General features: G+C 41.6%; 1 protein-coding gene across 1 annotated transcript in view; it reads left to right on the top strand.

The window, feature by feature from the left end:
• Positions 1-494: 494 nt before the first annotated feature.
• The window catches only part of DNAJC6 (DnaJ heat shock protein family (Hsp40) member C6), a 197,954-nt gene continuing 179,497 nt past the window's right edge, over positions 495-18,951 (top strand). Inside the window, exon 1 of the mRNA XM_072649751.1 lies at positions 495-581. The gene's annotated coding sequence lies outside the window, so the exon portion shown is untranslated. The remainder of the gene's footprint in view (positions 582-18,951) is intronic.

The following is an 18,951-nucleotide window of genomic DNA, read 5'->3' on the forward strand; positions in this document are numbered from 1 at the left end:
ATAAAGTAAAGGTGCCAGACAAAATAGCCTCAAAGGTCTCTTGCAGCTCTGAATCTCTGATCCTATGACTATATTTTAGGGGAATGAGATCCTGACCTTTCATGATCTCTTGCACCAGCCTCTGGACAAGAAAATGCCAAGCATGCCTTCAACAAAAGGATTCCTTCCCACACCCAAGAAAAACAGATGCCAGTTGTTTCTGAATGACCGAGAGAGCCCTGCCCAGCTCCCAGGCTCTTGCCAGAGGGATGGTGAATTTTCAGTCTGGATACATCCCAGCGTGGGGGTTGGGGGAACACAACACCCCTTCCCCTAGCTCTGCCCTGCCAGAGGGTAAGTCTCTTCCTGGTACTGCCTGCCCATGAAGTCCAGCTGGGTTTCTTCCATCCTCTAGGAGGTTTTAAACAAGTCATTTTAAGCGTCTGCCTTGGAAATATGCTTCCTGGCCATGACCCACACCCAGGATGCTATTAAGACCTGGTAGACTCCAACTAGACTGACACTTTGGACCTGCCCTGGAGGAGGAAAAGAAGTACAGCTAAAGTACTGAGTGACAAGACAGAAGCTGTTAGTTATAAGAGGTGAGTGACCCAGCTTGGCCTTAGGGCATCGTGAGCCATTGGCCACTTTTCAGCCTTCACTTATCCCCCAACTCCCCACTACCAGTGTTGATCTTAGCTGGACTAGTCACACTTAGCTGGCTATGGCAGGCTTGTCATGCTGAGATCATCTGGGAAATGTCTGAGTTTGGTAGAGGGAACAGGGCAAAGGGGACTTTGGAACTTTAACTTCCCAGCATTGATTGGTGAGGCTCCTGGAAACTCATTGAGGCTTATCCAGTACAGAGATCATAAGCTATTTATTGGGGATTGTTGGATATGAGTACAGGTAATTGAGGGGAATTTGCTGGAATGTCCTTCTTAGGGAATCTTTCTGAAAAAGGATAGAATTCTATTTAGGATGGCTTTGTGAGAGAGATAGAGACAAAATCAGAGACTCAGTCAAAGACAAAGTGTGTGTGTGTGTGTGTGTGTGTGTGTGTGTGTGTGTGTGTGTGTGTGTGTGTGTGACCAGCTTAGACAAGCTTAGATAACCTCATCAACAGAAGATTGAGCACCAAATAATTAATGTTTTGGCAACAGCTGCTTATGAAAATTGACCATCTATTAGGGAGGCTGCCATCTGTGTTAGTGGAGAGAATTAACACACCAAAGAAATGCAGATCGATGAAATATCAAGATATAGATTGTCCAACTCTTAAACTGCTTGCCCCCAGCTCAGATCAGGAAGCCTCCGGCACTTTGCTAAGTGCCTACCCCATCTAAAGGAAGCATCCTTTACCATAAAGAGGGATTCTTCTGAATCTTCTGAACACCTGGTAATCTTCTGAGCACTGGTAACTGTCATTAGGGATCATGTGATCTTCAATTTGACTTAAAAACCTGCACATATGGGATAATGGAAGGAATAAGGGACCTCTCAGTTCACACATCCTTTGCAGTCTTGGGCAAGTCACTTATGCACTTTGCCTTAATTTCCTCATCTGAAAAATGAGAAGGTTGGAACAGATGGGCTTTCAGGTCTGTTCATGGTCCTGTGATATTGGCTGTTGGGAGCTGCAAAGTGTATCTGAGAGAGGACAACTTGACACTTTGTGTAGTGGACAACACGTACAGAACCACAGATTTAAAACTGGAAGACTGTAGACAGTGTCAAGTCCAACTCTCATTTTATGAGGACATTGAGTCTATTATGGACTCAATTTTCATCAGCCTCCATTATGGAGATTCAGTAACCTGGCCAAGGTGACAAAGCTTGAAAGGAACAGAACCAGGATTTGAATCCAGGTCTCCCTAACTACAGGACCAGCACTCTATCCACTGCACTCCACTGTCACCCTCCAAAGGTGAGAGGTGATGCTGCAATGTTCTTATCTGTAAATTGTACCTTTTCCACCTGACAGGATTGTCAAGAAGGAAATGCCTCGTAGAACCTGACTTTCTGTAGAAATAGGCATAGGTGCTGCCAGTCATCACGGGTCTCTTGGGGGCTTCTTGGGTTTCTACATTCTGTATCATTGACTTTAATATATCATTACTGATTAAGTTCCTCATTCTATTTCCTTTTTTTTACCTATTCTACCCCGCCCTGGGGAAGGGGGCTAAGGAGCTCCATAAATTCATTCTCTGCTGTATATAAGTGGACCAAATCTATAAAACAGGAATAATAATGTCATCGCATGCCTACGCAAAGGCAGGAAACCCAATCAGCCACTTTCTCGAGGTCCCCCCTCCAGCTCAAAGAGCTTGTAGTCAATGACATGAAGCTGTTGGAGAAAATATCAGACCCTTGTTCAGTGGGAGAAAGCTGGTTTTCCTTGTTTTCTCCAATGTTTTCATTGGCCAGATGTCTGATGTGATTGGAAAGGTCTAGGTCTTTTCCTCCACTGTCATACTTTCGTGTCTTAATTGTGTTGCTCTCCCCACACAGCTCCACTCTGTGGAGGTCTTCTCCATTTTTTTGACCAATAACAGCTAGCATTTATACAGCATTTTATGATTTGCAATGTGCTTTTCTGTGAAGTGCTAGTATTGTCTTCATTTTATAGATGAGAAAATGGAGACAGACAAATGTTAAGTGACTTTTCCAGGGTCATACAGCTAATAAATGTCTGAGGTGGTCCAGCATTTTATCCACTATTCCATCAAGCTGTGAATTCTGCTCTTATATTTTGCATTGAGAGTTCTAGAGCTTGAAGGTAGCCCCATAAGCCATTTACAGCAATCCCCTTATTATACAGGTGAAGAAACTGAGGCACAGAGAAGTTAAATGACTTGTCCAAAGTCATAAAGGGTAATAAATGGCAGAGAGGGATTTGAACTCAGGTCTTCTGTCCCCATGACAGAGATAGTGTAATGGTTTGCCATTTCCTTCTCTGACTCTATTACTTTCAAGGATCCCACCATCCTTGGAGTCACCCAGGCTCCCAGTTAAGGTGTTACACTCAACTCCTCACTCTCACCTTCCATGTTAAATCAGATGCCAAGCCCTATCATTTCCATGGGGCAGCTAGGTGGTGCTACAGTGCACAAAGTGCTGGAACTAGAGTCAGGAAGACTTACCTTCCTGAGTTTGAATCCAACCTCAGACACTTTGTAGCTGTGTGACCCTGGGTAAATCACTTAACCCGATTTGCCTCAGTTTCCTTACCTGCAAAATGAGCTGGAAAAGGAAATGGCAAACCATTCCAGTATCCTTGCCAAACAAACTCCAAATGGGGTCACGAAGAGTCAGACATGACTGAGCAACAACAACAAATCATTTCCATCCTCACAACTTTGCTTATATATACTCCCTTTCTCTTCTGACACTTCCTCCATTTCATGCAGACCTTTGTCATCTCACACCTAGGCTATTACAACACTTCTGGAAAGTCGGCCTGTCTCAGTCTCTCCCCATGCCAATCCATTCACTCCTCAGCTGTCAAAACTCAAAAGCAAGTTGGAGCATGTCACCCCCTTATTCAATTAACTACACCGGCCATCCGAGTCAGGTTGAATCAAATATAAAATCTTGTTTGGCCTTCAAGTTCCTTCATAACCAGACTATTTCTACCTTTCCAGTCTTCTTACCCCTTACATCCCTCCACATCCTCTGATAGTTAGTGACACTGGACTCCTGGCTGTTTCTTTGCCAAGATCTCTGCCATCTCTTGACTCCAGTTATATTCACTGGTTGCCCCACACCTCTTACAACTCTCCCTCCTCTTCTCTACCTCCTGGCTTCCTCCAAGTTCCAGCTAAAACCCCATGTCTATTGATTTGATTGGACTCTGAATCCAGAGTTTCTTCTTTTATCAGTGAGTCAGCAAGCATATGAAGTGCCTACTATATGCTAAACTCTGGGGATATGAAGAAAGGCAAATTAGTCAAAAAAAAAAAAAAGTAGTTCTTGCCCTCAAGGAGCTAAAAAATCTACTCTAATGGAAAAGAGGACATGCCAGAACAAGGTACAGTCAAGATACACACAGAGAAAGCGACTGACTCAGAGGGAAAGATGCTAGCAGCTGGGGGCAGCTGAGCTCAGTCCTAGGGATTTTATTTCTCTTTTGAAATGTTCTGGAATTTGTTGCTGTTGTCCCATAATCTCTGGGAAGTGCCTAAGATTCACTTTCCTTCATATTATAATATTTATTTAAGGCATTTTGGTTCTCTTTCCTTTTGTTTTTAAGGTGCCTTCTCTCAATTTATCTACTAGACTTTTATTCAGGTTTTTCTCTCTCATTCCTCTGGCCTTTTAGCTTTAGTCATTCTGTATTCTGGGTCACTCACTTTTGAGTCCTGCCCATCAGATTATGAATTCTTTAAAGGCAGGGACTGGTTTCTTCTTTCTTTGAATCCTTAGTGTCTGGCACACAGTAGGCACCTAAAAAATGCTGGTTGACTTCCATTGGTGCACAACATGCCAAGGTTGACTAGCTGGTTAGCCTTAGCTTTTTGGCTAGGGGACATAGGAATCGCTGTGCACCAGTCCCTGCCTTGAATAACTTCCCAAGAAACAGGAGTAGCTCCAGGTGATTTTCTAGTTCCCTTTCCAGGAGACCTGATGTGTGCGCCTGGATGGCACAACTGACCTGGAGTGAAGAGGACCTGAATTCAAATCCAGCCTCAGACCTTTAGCTGTGTGACCCTGAGTAAGTTACTTAACCTCTATCAGCCTCAGTTTCTTTATCTGTAAAATGGAGGTGATAAGAGCACCTACCTGCGGGGGCTATTGTGAGGATCAAACGAGGGAATATTTGTAAAGTACTGAGCATAGTAGGGATATAATACATGCTTATTTCCTTTTTTTCTGTAGCCTGAGCTCCCCATAGCCTTGTTTTTATTCTATTTAATTTTTCAAAATTCAGTTTTATTTTTAACTCCAAATTCTCTCTTCCCATTCCCATTCCCATTCATTAAGAAGGCAAGATAAGCTAAAACCCATTATAAGACATATAATCAGCAAAACAAATTTCCCCCTTGGTCGCATCCAGAGCTTCACAGTCTGTTCTCTGAGTTTAGTAGTTCCCTATCTGGAGCTTTTCAGTTGTGTCGGACTCTTCATGATGCATTTGGGTTGTTTTGGAAAAGACCCTGGAGTGGTTTGCTATTTCCTTCTCTAGCTCATTTTAGATGAGGAAACTCATCTGAGGCAAAAGGGTGAAGTGACTTGCCCAGGGTCACACAGCTAGGAAATGTCTGAGGCTAGATTCAAACTCAGGAAGATGAGTCTTCTTGATTCAAGCCCAGCGCTCTATCCACTGTGCCACCTGGCTGCCCTTCTATTTGGAGGTGGGTGGCATGTTTCATTATAAGTCCTTTGGAACTGCAGCGGATCATTGTGTTGATCAGAGTTGCTAAGGTTTTCACAGTTGTTTATATTTCCAACATTGTTATTGTATAAATTGTTCTCCTGGATTTGCTCACTTCGCTCTGCATTAGTTCATACAAATCTCCCTAGGTTTTTCTGAAATCGCTTTCTTCACTATTTTTACAGCACAAAAATATTCCATCACATTCATATACCATAAGTTGTTCAACCCTTCCCCACTGGATGGGAATCCCCTCAGTTTCAATTCTTTATCACCACAAAAAGATTTGCTGTAAATACTTTGCATAGATGGCTCTGTTTCCTCTTTCTTGTGTCTCTTTGGGCATAGACCTAGTAATGGGGTTGCTGAGTCAAAAGGGCACAGTTTAATAGCTTTTTGGGCATGGTTCTAAATTGTTCTTTAGAATGGTTGGACCAGTTCACCATTCTACCAACAATACATTGGTGGTCCTATTTTTTTCCATAGCTCCTCCAGCATTTGTCATTTTTCTTTTCTGTCATGTTAGTCAATTTGATAGGCGGAAAATGATATCTCAGAGTTGCTTTAATTTGCATTTCTCTAAGTATTAGTGATTTAGAGCAGGTTTTCATATGGCTCTTGATAGCTTTGATCTGAACTGTCTTTTCATATCCTTTGGCCATTCATCATAACCTTTCTGTCTCTTATTTGGTCATGTAGTCTTCCCCAATTTTCTGTGCTTCACTACTTTACTTATGATATGACACTTTTTGCCAAAACATATACCTTTTTTGAGCTTAACTTGGTATGTGATATGAGATGTTGATCTATGCCTAGTTTCTGCCAGATAGCTTTCTAGTTTTCCTCATAGCTCTTGTTGAATAGTGACTTCTTGATATGAGGCCTCTGGATTTCTCAAACACCAGGTTACTGTGCTTGCTTCTGTATATTGTGAGATAAATACATGCCATTGACCAGCCACTCTATTTCTCATCTAGTACTGGATTATTTTGATGACTATCACTTTGTGGTATAATTTGAAATTTGGCACTGCTTGATTATTCTTGGTTTTAGATAGATACATGATCTCCTTCAGGTCTAGCCTCCAGGTAATAACCATCACCAAGCTGTTAAGGTTAGGGGGAGGATGACTGTCTTTCCCAAGAAGTTGAGCCACAGGGGAAAGTCAAAGGAAAACTCAGATACATGAGTCCTTCAGTACTGAGCCAGCACATGCAGTAGGCTACAAACAGGGTGGGTATATAAGCTCATGTTCCCTGAGATGCAGCCCTGCTTACATACAAGAAAGGGGAAGGGGATGGTGGACTAATGGAACAGTGGGCAGTATTTACCCGCTGTATTTGAAGTCAGAGGACCTGGGTTCAAATTGTTAATCTGCATGACTTTGGGTAATCCTCCCTGGGCCTCCATTTCTTTATGTACAAAATGAAGGAGTTGGATTAGATGACCTCTAAAGTCATTTTCATCTCTTTCTCTATGATCCTATGTATTATTAAAAAGCAGTATTGAATTGAGTAGCAAGTTCATCACTGGACAGTCCTATGTCTGCCTAAGGGAAGCTATTAATAGGACTCTGTTGGCATTGACATTAGGAGGCTGTAATGTGACCCAGCAGCAAACCCACTGATTTTCTCTACTGGGTCAAAACAAACAGATATGCCTGGGGATGGCACCATCCAGCTGTCTGAATACAATGTTTCGTGGTCCTAACTTAAATAAATAGAAAGTAAGAAATGATCCCTCCGAGGGTAGGGAGAGATCAGTGACAACCACACATGTGGCTATGAATGATCCTTGGTCCAAGGCAGTGGGGCAGGAAGATCGTGCTCACACACACTCTCTCTAGTCATGGATAGGAGCCTGCCCAGCAGTCTCAGCATGGAGGGATGGCTGTTTACTCCAAGGCTTATAATTTTCATGTTTGTGGCCATCACTGAGATTATCTAGCTAAGCGGGTTGAGCTTTGTCTTATTTTGTTTCCCTCTCTCTTCTGGTGACCCAGATCACAAAAGAGAGAGCTCTTCCCTTTGAATCATTTTTTAAAACAGTTTTAATGGAACATCGTGGATGCTAGTGCAGGTAATTGAGTTCCCTGGGGCTCTTTGCCAATCCTTGATTCATTAGTCTGCCTTTCTGGTCTGTGGGTGTCAGGGTAAGCTGTCATACTGCATAGTTGGGGGTCATCATTGCAAGACCCTCTTTCTCCTAAGGAGGAAACCAAGGCAGCTTCTTAAAGTTAGAGGCTTTTTGACTCTGTTCCAACTTGGTGCCAGTCCAAGGTGATCATGGGGTGTGTGGGTCGAAAGACAGGCTGTAAGAAGTGAGGAGAAAAGAGCCCTGGCCAACGAAGACAGAGAAGGGGCAGCTGACAATTTGGGAGCAGCCATTCCTGGAACTGAGAACTCTGAGGCAGAAGAACAGAGGTGAGTATCTCACTTGATGATGGTCAGGGCTGGGGAGACGTATTGGTCCCTGGAAGGGATGACTAAAGTCAAGGGTGTCTTCTTCACTCCTGGCTGTGATTTCTTTTGGTCTCAGAAGTATTGCGTTTTCAGCTGTGCCTTGAGAATAGCTTCTCTGTCAAGGATGTATTTCTTGATTTTGTTTTGGATTTTTCTGTATTAGAGAGGCATTTTCCCATTGCAGATTCAGGGATCATACATTTACAGCTAGATCTCTGATTCTTCCTTTGACATTAACTGTGTGATGCAGGGCAAATAATTCATGGACATCCTTTTCCTCATCCACAAAATGGGATAATGCCTATAGTACCTACTTTGTGAAAGCTACACGATTCAGTGATTGAAACTTTGAACTTGGAGTCAGGAAAATCTGAGTTCAAATCCTGCCTTAGACATTAACCAGCTGTGTGATCCTCTCAGCTTCAGTTTTCTCATCTGTAAAATAAGGACAATAATGTCACCTACTTTGCAGGGTTGTTGTGAGAACCAAATGACATAATTTATGTAATGTGCTATGTAAACCTTAAAGTGCTTTGTAAATGCTGGTTAATGTTATGTGGCCCAATATGTTACAAAACCAGGCTTGATTATCTTCCTAAGAGTCCCTCTAATTCAACTCAATTTTTTACCTCATTTATTAAACACCTACTTAGTGCCAGACAGGAATGGGAAGACGTAAACAAAACAGTCCTATTGCTCTAAGAGCTTGCAGGTGCTTTGTAATGCCTTTGCATGGCGGGGGTGGGGGGGGGGGGGTGGGGGGGTGGGGAATGAAAAATGTGAGGACTGAACCACAGAGTCAGAAGGACCTGAGAAATCCCCTAGTCCCATTTCTTCATTTTACAGATGAAGAAACTGAGTCTCTGAGAGGCGAGGTCAGTTGCTAAAGGTCCCACAGATCTGCTACTGGGTCAGTAGCAGAGCTAGCAGAGCCCACATCCTCTGGCTTGGCATCCTGGATTCTTTCCATTCTCCTGTTTTCCTAAAGTCATCCCTTGTAATGAATGTAGAAACCAAGAACTGAGAAGGTACCTTAAAAGTCATCAGATCTAACCATTTCACTTTACAGAGGAAGACGCTGAATGTTGTGGAGGGAAGTGACTTGCTCGGACTAACAAGCCATGACTCAGGTTTCATACTCTTGCCTCCTGCTACATGTGTGTTCTATTCTATCATCCCTGAATGTCTATTCAATTCCAGTTTTTCAGCTGTTTTCAAATCCAATCATCCGGACAAGTCTTCAAAGAGTACCATAAAGGATAGCATATGCTCCTTTATCTTACTACAAAGATTCTGATGGGCAGGGATCTTGTTTACTATATCTTTGCCCAATCACTAGCACAGACTCCCATATGAGATACTAAGCTGTAAGGCCTCATATCTAAACTTCGTACCTCCTCCAGAACCTAGCAAAGTGCTTTACAGCCACTGGCAAATGAATACATATTTATTGGATTGAGTGAACAGGTTCCCAAGCAGGGTTTGTCACTAGCTGTGTGACTTTGGGCAAGTCATATCTCTCTGATCTTCAGTTTCCTGTAAGGAGAAGGGATTAGATTCTGAGACCTTACTGTTTTGTTTTGGTTTTTTTATCTCTGATCCTGGGATTATATGATTGGTTTCATGTTGCTGATAATGAACATTGGGCTGAAATGATTCAGAGGTCTTGGGGAAGGACTGTGTTCTTGGGTGAAGCTTCTTTCTTAGGAGTGAGTCCTTTCCACGTGATTCCTGTGATGTCAGAGTGGAAGGGAGGTATGGAGGTGGGAAGGGGATGAGAAGGGATGTAGGATCCGAATAAACTTGGAAGTCTTGTATCTAGGTTAATAGGGATAGCTTCTCCTGTCCTGGCAGAGTTGGGCCCTGAGAAATGCTCACAAGGCACCAGAAAAAAGCAAGCCTGGAGGCCAAGCTGGCTATGGGTGGAGTTCAGTTTTCAAGGTTGTTCTTGACCCTCCACTCAGACCTCTTTCCTGCAGTTTTTCCTGTCTTTAACATCGATCATGCTGGGAAGGCACTTGGCTCCTTGGGTACTGGGGCTTTGACTCTGACATTTAACTGGCAATCTTGGACAGCAGCCAAATGGCATGTTTTCATCCTGTTGAAAAAACATCGTGTTAACCTTTTAGTAACCAGCCTTTCCCTGCAGAGTATAAGGTGGGGAAAACAGCTTCCCTTTGGTAGGAGATTCAGGGAAAGGGGAGGGCCCTGTGGACTCTTTGCTTACTATTGGCTTGGCTACCTGAAGCTACAACTAATGATGATGATGATAAATAATTGAACGTATATATAGCACTTTAAGGTTTACAAAGCGCCTTGCTCTGGGAGGTAGGTGCTCTTAATATCACCATCTTATAAGTCAGTAAACTGAAACAGTCAAAAGTTAAGTGATTCATTCAGTTACATAGCTAGTAAGTATAGGAGAAAAGATCTACACTCAAGTCTTCTTGACTGTAAGTACAATGCTCTAGACACTCTAGACACAACTCCCCCTAATGCCTAATATGTGAACCTCCTAGATGATTTAATGTAGCATGCAGAGTGGTAAACAGGAATACTTTTCCTTGGGGCAAAAACAGTTGAGCAGGGTTTGGAATACTGTGGGTAGTGGACAGTCATGCACAAGGTGGCCTCCTTTGGATGAAATTGCACCAGAAGGTGGGCTAGTTCTATCTTTGTCCCCAGGTCAGCCCCACAAGAGGGATGCTCTGGTAAATCAAATTGAGTGAGAGTGGAAGAGAAGGAGGCAATCTGGGGAAGGTGCTGCACATGTGGGCAAGTGGAGACCCCAAAATGAGATATAGGGATAGCAAGAGGAGGTGTGGAGATGTGCCTCTTTCTGCATGTTAGCACCCTGTGACAGAGCCTTGTTTGCTCCATGTTAGTTATTGCTCTGGGGGAAAAGGAATAGGTTGAAATCAGAATATTCCCAGCCCTCCCAAGGAGGGATGTTTTCTTGGTTGCTACTTAAAGATATTTGCCTATTCCTGGAATCTGACAGAGGAACAATGGGGCAGTGGGGAGTCAGGGGCAGTGGAATCTCCTGTCTATTTGACTCCCAGCCAAATGTGCCAGAGCCAAATCACTGTGCTCAGGGGGAATGTGCCTCCACTCTGAGCGTGACCTTTTCATGGAATCTCTCCATGGGAGCCCTTGCTTCTGAGCAGCCTGCATGTCTACTGTGAGGCTGTGCCAGGCGGAAGCCAGATGGCATCAGGGTCATTGATTAGGAACGCTCAGAATTGTTTTCTGCCTGTTCGCAGCCAAGGAAAGTGATTTCTCTAATTCTGGCTACTCAAAGCGCCCTCATGTGTGTCTCCATTGTAATAACATGGCAGGCTTTTCAAAGGATGGATTAAATAGGTAATAGATAAATATATAGACGTATAGATGATGGAAAGGTAGAGATACAGATGAATAAATAGATGATAGAAAGGTAAACAAACATGATAGGAAGTTAGGCAGACAGACAAATAGGGGTAGGTAGGTAAGTAGATGATAGAAAGGTGGATAGACAGACAACATAAAAGTAGACAAATAGACAATAAAAAGATACATAGATGGATAAGAGAGGCAGTTAACTAAATGACAGAAAGGTAGGGAGGAAGGTAGAGGATAGAAGGGTGGATAGGTGTGTGTGTCCGTCCTTTGTTGCCGAAGAAGATCATGCCATCAGAGAAAAATAATGACATGGCTTGCACTTGACTTTGTTCTGAGTGAGGTAGGGCTGTGCAGGTCACCAGCCTCATTTCTCCTCCAGAGCCATCCGAATCCAGGGACCAGAAATTCATCAGGATGACTGGAGATGACCCAGGATGAGGCAATTGGGGTTAAGTGACTTGTCCAAGGTCACACAGCTAGTGAATGTCAAGTGTCTGAGGTGAGGCTTGAACTCACGTCCAACTGACTCCTGCACTGGTGCTCTATCCACTGCACCACCTAGCTGCCCCAAGGTGGATAGGTAGATAAGTAGATAAGTAGACAATAAATAGATAGATAAGAGATAAAGTGTTTTTAAGTATTTACTATGTGCCAGACATTGTACTAACCATCGGGATTATATATACAAGCAAAAGAAATATGGACCCTGCCCTCAAGGAATTTATGTTCTTTTTAAAAAAAATAAATCATTTTTTTTTTAGCATTCTTTAAAGACAGCACATCGACAGACTGATAGTTCCACATCCATTGTCTTCTTGCTTCTTCAAATAAAGGAGGATGATATATTTTTTTTTCAGTTTTCTCTGGAACTTAGTTTCTTGGTCATTTAATTATGCAGCACTATTCCCATCTTTTGTTTATTCCATTTCCATTGTCCAAGTAATTATGCATATTATTTTCCTGGTTTTGCCTACTTCGCTTTGTATCAATTCATGCAAATCTCTCCATGCTTCTCTGAATTCTTCACTTTAATAACTTATAAAACAGTATATTCCAGTATAATTGTGTACCACATGTTTATCCACAAACATCTAAGTGCCTTCTCCTTGAAAACCATTGGATTAGACACTGGGGATAAGAATAGAGATAAAAATGCCACTCCCTGTCCTTCTGGACCTCGTGCATCACTCATCCAGGCACTACTACCATGTGTATCTATCAACAATTTTTTTTCTTTTAAAAAAATGTTTATTTATTTATTTTTAGCTTTCAGCATTCATTTCCACAAAATTTTGAGTTCCAAATATTCTCCTTATCTCTTCCCTCCCCTCCACCCCATAACTCCTTGCATTGTGATTGCCCCTTCCTTCAATATGCCCTCTCTTCTATCATAACCCTCCCTTCCCTTATCCCCTTCTTCTCTCTTTTCTTGTAGGGCAAGATAGATTTCTATACCCCATTATCTGTATTTCTTGTTTCCCAGTTGTATGCAAAAACAATTCTCAACATTCATTCCTAATACTTTGAATTCCAGCTTCTCTCCCTTCTTCTCTCCCCACTCATCCCCACTGAGAAGGCAAACAATTCAATACAGGCTGTATATGTGTAGTTTTGCAAAAGACTTCCATAATAGTCATGTTGTGTATTTCCCTCCATCCTATCCTGCCCCCCATATATTCTGTTCTCTGTTTTGATCTTGTCCCTCCCCAAAAGTGTTTACCTCCGATTACTCCCTTCTTCCATTGGCCCTCTCTTCTATCATCCCCCTCAGCCCACTTGTCCCTTTCTCCCTGACCCTTCTATAGTGCAAGATATACTTTTATACCAAGCTGAGTGAGCATGGGATTCCCTTTTTGAACCATATGTGAAGAGAGTAAGCTTCTCTTTTTCCTTCTCACCTCCTCCCTTTTCTCCTCCACTGAAAAAGATTTTTGTTGCCTCCTTTATGAATGATAATTTGACCCATTCCATTTCTCCCTTCCTCCTCCCAATATATTCCTCTCTCATCCCTCAATTTTATTTTTATTTTTTTTAGGTTTCACCCCTTCTTATTCAATTCACCCTGTGCTGTGTGTGTGTGTGTGTGTGTGTGTGTGTGTGTGTGTAATCCCTCCAACTACCCAAATACTGAGAAAAGTCTCAAGAGTTACAAATATTATCTTTCCATGTAGGAATGTAAGCAGTTCAACTTTAGAAGGTGCTTTATGATTTCTCTTTCCTGTTCACCTTTTCATGCTTCTCTTGATTCTTGTCTTTGAAAGTAAAATTTTCTATTCAGTTCTGGTCTTTTCATCAAGAATGCTTGAAAGTCCTTTATATCATTGAATGACTATTTTTTCCCATGGAGTATTATATTCAGTTTTCCTGGGTAGATGATTCTTGGTTTTAATCCTAGTTCCTTTGACTTCTGGAATATCACATTCCAAGCCCTTCACTTCCTTAATGTAGAAGCTGCCAGATCCTGTGTTATCCTGATTGTATTTCCACAATACTCAAATTGTTTCTTTCTAGCTGCTTGCAGTATTTTCTCCTTGACCTGGGGAAGACCTTGACAAGAGGAGGGACCTGGGAACTCTGGAATTTGGCTACAATATTCCTAGGCAATTCTCTTTTGAGATCTCTTTCAGGAGATGATCTGTGGATTCTTTCAATATTTATTTTGCCCTCTGGTTCTAAAATATCAGGGCACTTTTCTTGATAATTTAAGGAAAGATGATGTCTAGGCTCTTTTTTTGATCATGGCTTTCAGGTAGTCCCATAATTTTAAAATTGTTTCTCCTGTACTTATTTTCCAGGTCAGTTGTTTTTCCAAAGAGATATTTCACATCTTCTATTTTTTTCATTCTTTTGGTTTTGTTTTTTAATTTCTTGGTTTCTCATAAAGTCATTAGCTTTCACTTGCTCCATTCTAATTGTTAAAGAACTATTTTCTTCAGTGAGCTTTTGAACCTGATTTTCCATTTGGCTAATTCTGCTTTTTAAAGCCTTCTTCTCCTCATTGGCTTTTTAGACCTCTTTTGCCAATTGAGTTAGCCTATTTTTAAAGGTGTTATTTTCTTTAGCATTTTTTGGGTCTCCTTTAGCTAGTTGTTGACTCACTTTTCATGATTTTCTTGCATTGCTCTCATTTCTCTTCTCAATTTTTCCTCCACCTCTCTTACTTGATTTTCAAAATCCTTTTTGAGCTCTTCCATGGCCTGAGACCATTGCATATTTATTTTGAAGGTTTTGGACACAGAAACCTTGACTTCCTCTGATGTTATGCTTTGTTCTTCCTCATCTGAAAGAAGAAGAAAATACCTGTTCACCAAGAAAGTAACCTTCTATAGTCTGATTTTTTTTCTCCCTTTTTTGGGCATTTTCCCAGCCAGTTACTTGATTTTTGAGTCCTTTGTCAAGAGGAGGGTATACTCTGGGAACCTGTAAGTTCTCATTCCCTCCAACGTGGCACAATCAAGGGAGAGGAGTTTACTCCTCCCCTAGCCTGCACACTAGTCAGGGAGCAACCAAAAACTTTTCTGCCCAGAATCTGCAATTGGCATTCCCTCACCACAATGTCCTCCAGCTCCACCACACCAAAGTTCCTCCTCACCCCAGGGCAGAGCTCAAGGTTGAGAATCAGGTCAGTGGCTCAGTTCCCCCAGGGGCTTTAGGTGGAAGGCTCAAAAAAAGCTGCCACTGAAGTGCCTGCTGCAGGAGGTCCAGACCTTGATCCCCTCTCCTATGTGAAGGAACTCTCCCACTGACCTTTGAAGCTGTATGTGGCATTTGTGGGTTGAGCAATCTGGAAACTGCTGCTGGTTGTGCTCTGAAGCCTGTTCCAGATCCTATCCCTGCTGCTCCATGCTGGGCTGGTCTCCATCTATCAGGAGATGTGCTCTCACTCTCCTAGGGGCCAAATAAGGAGCAGTAAATGTTAACAATAAAGGTTAGAAAGGAAGAGTCGAATTTTTGTGGCTTCAAAGTCAAGGGAAGTGCATCGCCTTCTGAACCATACCTTCCTTTCACCTAGTTTCAGCTTGCCTGGCCTTCAAGTATTGTTTGAGTTCTACTTTGTTTCCCAATTTTTTTTTGTTCTGCTGTCCCTGACATCTATTCCTCAAAAATCCTGGCTTGCTGTTTCATCTCCTCCAACCCCCCAGTACAGAAGACTTATAAAATAAAAGTACAATCTTGAATATAACTGTCATTTATTCATTCATTATTCATTCAATAAGATTTTATTCATCACCTAGCACATATTTGATACTGCCCCAGGTGGTGAGAATAAAGAGATGAAAGAAAAATAATCCCTTCAAAAACCTTATATTCTATTGGTGGGAACAATATGTACACATACAGATTTCATAAATTAAAGAAACTTCTTTTCTGGTATTTGTGCTTTTGCTCTGTCTCTCTCTCTTTCTCTCTCTCTCCCTCCTCCCAGTATTCTATGCTTAAATAAGCATCCAGCTACATTATTTATCAATAGTGTGATAAATGACAAAATAAAGATATAAATAATTATTTACAATCTGTATTAACATATGAATAATCTTTGTAAAGGTGCCATGAAATGCTGAGAAAAAAATGTGTATTCCTTTCTATTTCCTTTCAGTTCTTTCCAGATATCTATCATATCTAGCTTAACTAAAATTCTATTCACTTCTATTTGTAATCTACTGTAAGAAAAATCATAACCAAGTCATGTTTAACCATTACTCTAACTTCAGATCTCTCAGTGATGTTCCACTATTTAGTTTTGTCTGGATGTCAGTTAAAGTCTCTTCATGTTTCTTTGCAAGGTAGTTCTTTCTCAAAATAAATTTTCCTAATCCTCTCAGCAGTATTCTAGCATTTGATGTAATCAATACAAAATCATATGAAAATGAGATTCTCTTTGGAGTCTCACTATTTTTAGGGACCCTTTTTCTCCCCTTTGGACTATAAGCTGAACGTTCTCTACAATAGTGGCAAATACCTTTGGTGAGTACACGTCTCCATGATTTGGGATTTGGTTATGTTGAAAATGAGGTCCGGGAATGGCAGAGTTGAACAGAATCTCTGAAACCATGTAGCCCATCCCTGTATGAACAGGAATTCTCTCTAGAACATACCTGACAAAGGATCATCCAGCCTCAACTATTGAAGGCATCGTGATCAAATTGCTAGACAGTATGGTCACCTGACACAGCACATTTGTTGAGATTTACTTGAACCAATTAACTCTTTTATTATCATAAAATCCACCATGGCATCATAAATTTAGACCTGAAAGTGACCTCAGGGGCCAGAAAGTTCAACATTTTCATTTTACAGATAAGGAAACTGAGGTCAAAATTGGTTAAATGACTTGATCATGTTCACACAGCAAGTGTATACGTGAGGCAGAATTTGATCATGTCAGTCTATTCACTGCACCACCCAATGGTGACTTGTTCATTTTTTGGATAAGAATTTTTTCATAAGATCTTGGATGCTGAGCTGGAAGGGAACTCAAAGAACATTTACTCCAATCCTTTCCTTTACAGGTAAGAGAACTAAAACCTATGGAGTTTAGATGACTTTCTTTTATTCTAAGGAATGTAAAAAACTCTCTGGGAGCAATGCAGTGGAAAATATAAGTGGTACATAAAAAGATACCAATAAAATTTTCTTTAAAAAAGAAATGGATTGGGGGCAGAGCCAAGATGGTGGAGTAGAAACATATGCAGGCTCTCTCCACACAGCCCATAAGATACCTGTAGAGAGGGACTCTCAACAAATTCTGGAGCAGCAGAAGTGGAGAACAACAGAGTGGAGGAAATTTCCAGCCAAGGGTGACCTGAAAGGTCCACGGGAAACATCTGTTGCACTGGACATGGAACAGAGCCCAGTCCAGCCCTGGCAGGTGCTGTGCTGCGTGGCTCTGGGAGGAGGACACCTTGGGGGTGGAATCTCCACTTGAGGTAGCAGTGGTCCACAGATCCCTCAACCCACAGGAGCCAAAGGTCAGTGACAGGGTTTTTTCAGCTGGCCAGAAAGGGAGAAGGGCCTTCCCATAGCTCTGGTCTTAGGCAGAGGTCGCAGAGGCCACATAGGGCAGGCAGCAGCAGTTCCCACAGCAGCCCGCATCCATTGTTGGATTGTAAAACCCCTGGGGGCACTGAGAATCCCATTCTCACCTCAGCCCTGTATAGAGGCCCTGAGGGAGCTGATCTCACACTGAATGGCAGCCCTGTCCCCACAGCTTATCTGAAAATCAGCCCCCAGTGCCACCTTGGCAGAACTGGAGGCCAGGTTCCTGTGGAGAGGAAACTGCTAAGATTCTGGGCACAAAAATATCTCCCTGTCCAGTGTATATGCTTGATTGTGCCACCTTGGAGGAACTGAGATCTTCCAGATCCCCAGAGTGTACCCTATTCATGACAAAGGACCCAAAAGTCAAGTAACTGGTTGGGAAAATGCCCAAAAAAGGGAAAAAAAAATAACACTATAGAAGGTTACTTTATTGGTGAACAGATATCTTCTCCCATCCTTTCTGATGAGGAAGAACAATGCTTACCATTAGGGAAAGACGTAAAAGTCAAGGCTTCTGTATCCCAAACATCCAAAATAAATATTCAATGCTCTCAGGCCATGGAAGAGCTCAAAAAGGATTTTGAAAATCAAGTAAGAGAGGTGGAGGAAAAATTGAGAAGAGAAATGAGAGCAATGCAAGAAAATCATGAAAAGTGAGTCAACAACTAGCTAAAGGAGACCCAAAAAATGCTAAAGAAAATAACACCTTTAAAAATAGGCTAACTCAATTGGCAAAAGAGGTCTAAAAAGCCAATGAGGAGAAGAAGGCTTTAAAAAGCAGAATTAGTCAAATGGAAAAGGAGGTCCAAAAACTCACTGAAGAAAATAGTTCTTTAACAATTAGAATGGAACAGATGGAGGCTAATGACTTTATGAGAAACCAAGAAATTAAAAAACAAAACCAAAAGAATGAAAAAAATGGAAGATAATGTGAAACATCTCTTTGGAAAAACAACTGACCTGGAAAATAAATACAGGAGAGACAATTTAAAAATTATGGGACTACCTGAAAGCCATGATCAAAAAAAGGGCCTAGACATCATCTTTCATGAAATTATCAAGGAAAATTGCCCTGATATTCTAGAACCAGAGAGCAAAATAAATATTGAAAGAATCCACTGATCACTTCCTGAAAGAGATCCAAAAAGAGAAACTCCTAGAAATATTGTAGCCAAATTGCAGAGTTCCCAGGTCAAGGAGAAAATACTGCAGGCAGCTAGAAAGAAACAATTTGAGTATTGTGGAAATACAATCAGGGTAACACAAGATCTAGATTGAAGGGCATGGAATATGATATTCCAGAAGTCAAACAAACTAGGACTAAAACCAAGAATCACCTTCCCAGCAAAACTGAGTATAATACTTTGGGGGAAAAAATGGTCTTTCAATGAAATAGAGGACTTTCAAGCATTCTTAATGAAAAGACTAGAGCTGAAAAGAAAATTTGACTTTCAAACACAAGAATGAAGAGAAGCATGAAAAGGTAAACAGCAAAGAGAAATCATAAGGGACTTACCAAAGTTGAACAGTTTACATTCCTGCATGGAAAGACAATATTTGTAACTTTTGAAACTTTTTTCAGTATCTGGGTAGTTGGTGGGACTACACACACACACACACACACACACACACACACACACACATACACACACACTCACACACACATAGAGAGAGAGACAGAGAGCACAGGATGAATTGAATAGAATGGGATCATAT

The sequence above is a fragment of the Notamacropus eugenii genome, chromosome 2 (genome assembly GCF_028372415.1).
Source record: "Notamacropus eugenii isolate mMacEug1 chromosome 2, mMacEug1.pri_v2, whole genome shotgun sequence".
Taxonomy (NCBI): domain Eukaryota; kingdom Metazoa; phylum Chordata; class Mammalia; order Diprotodontia; family Macropodidae; genus Notamacropus; species Notamacropus eugenii.